Below are 1,870 nucleotides of genomic sequence, written 5' to 3'. Positions count from 1 at the left end.
TGTGTGTGTGTGTGTGTGTGTGTGTGTGTGTGTGTGTGTGTGTGTGTATGTATGTATGCGTGCCATAGTTCCCTTTTGTATTCTTATGTTTTTCTTGCATCTTTTCTTGAGTCTGTTCTTGTGCTACCTTTTCACAAACTCTTGTGCTCCATGTTCTGCTGCGTCATCCTATCAGTGTTCTGCAGCCATCAAAGATGGATAATCTCCTCTTATGTCTGGTTCACACAGCAAGATTTTAAAATTGTCGCCCAGCTTTCAAAACCTGAGAGACACCACAGATGACGATAAAAAAAACCCTCTTAGTTAGAACAGGTTTGGTCGTACGGTGTGTTGTGTCGAGCAGCACACCACACACGATCCGATGTCACTCACCAAACTTAGATTTCAGATGGAAAATCTCGTAAAAACCTCAGAGACCAAACGTGAAATCAGATTATAGTTTATAGACATTTCCAGAGAACTTTACGGTGCACTGTGGCAGTTGTTTTATCTTCAGTATGTTTTGGATTCTCCTCCATATTTCCCTCACCTCGGTTTCTGATTTGCCAAACACATTGGTTTGTCCTCAGAGAACAATACACACGATGTCAAATCAGGCCAAGACAATCAAACAGGTTGAATATTTTACATCGGACCAATCGCCACGTCCTTCTGAACGAACAAGATCACTTTCAACACAACACAAGACAGGAATTTTTCTTAAGTTTATCTTAAGAGCCAATCAGGGTAAACAGCATAAAAGTCTTTCTGTGTGAACTAGGCATTACCTCAAAATGACAAAAAATTATTACAAAGTATTGTTTGGGGAGACTAACCATAAGTCCACACCACACATTTTGGGTCTTTTCTTGTTGCCAGCCACGTATCCTTTTCATTCATGGCACTAAATGTATAGAAAAAAGTTTCAAATTGTTTTTGTAGATAAACTTTGAGAGGTTGAAAAGAAGAATCCAAGTAATTACTTGTTTACTTGGCCTTTGCCTCTGTCTTGCTTAAAGAGCGCTACAGGAACAATTATCCATAACCGAACAACATTTATGTCTCGGAAGGGATCCCAGACGTGATAGCAGCAGGAATGAGCACCATGCATCTCTCTCTGATTTAAATCCAATATTCTGTACATCCTGTTACATTTTATGGAATCTAGCCTACACCTAAGGAGCCACATCTCATAAGGACCAAAGCAAGCTTTAGTCTGGCATCATTGTAAAGGTAGATTTACATGTTTCATTAAATAGTCGACAATCTCGCGCATGAAAGCAAGAGACTTTTACAGAACAAATTTATGCTTAGAGGGCTTTCAGAGTCTTTTCAGTCTCACGCCTTCCAAGTCCCCCTCCTACAGACGGGTGGTAAGCCCCCTCAGCATGGCTAGTAGCCCAGCATCAAATGATTGAAGAATCTAATAATAAAATGTGGAGAAACTTCCAGTCAGGTTTACAACCTGCATTCATTACCAGTGGCCATGTGGCGCAGGAGGAGGGAGTTAACGGACGGGTTATGGCTTCAGATCGTCTGGGTAACAAAACTTATGACGATCAGAGCTCTTTGCTGGTGTGGAGCCTGAAAGCCTGGCTTTGTGACTCTGCAGTAAAATCTCTACAAGATTTTACTGCAGAGTCATGTTTGAAAAAGTGTGTGAAGTTATTGGCGTATTTACTTGTGCTGTACTGGTGTAGAGTTATCAAATACATTTGTAAATTCTGTACATTTCTCTCTGTTTATAAAATGAAACGTTTTAAGTCAATTCAGATATTTTTCTGTATCGGATTGGTATTTTCCAATACTAAACCTCAGATATCTGTATTGAAGGTAAAAAAAAAATCGAATTGGTGCATCCCTAACACACACACACACACACACACACACA

The sequence above is a fragment of the Poecilia reticulata genome, linkage group LG8, assembly GCF_000633615.1.
Source record: "Poecilia reticulata strain Guanapo linkage group LG8, Guppy_female_1.0+MT, whole genome shotgun sequence".
Lineage (NCBI taxonomy): Eukaryota > Metazoa > Chordata > Actinopteri > Cyprinodontiformes > Poeciliidae > Poecilia > Poecilia reticulata.
The sequence above is the reverse complement of the archived record's forward strand: the minus strand, read 5'-3'. Positions refer to the sequence as shown.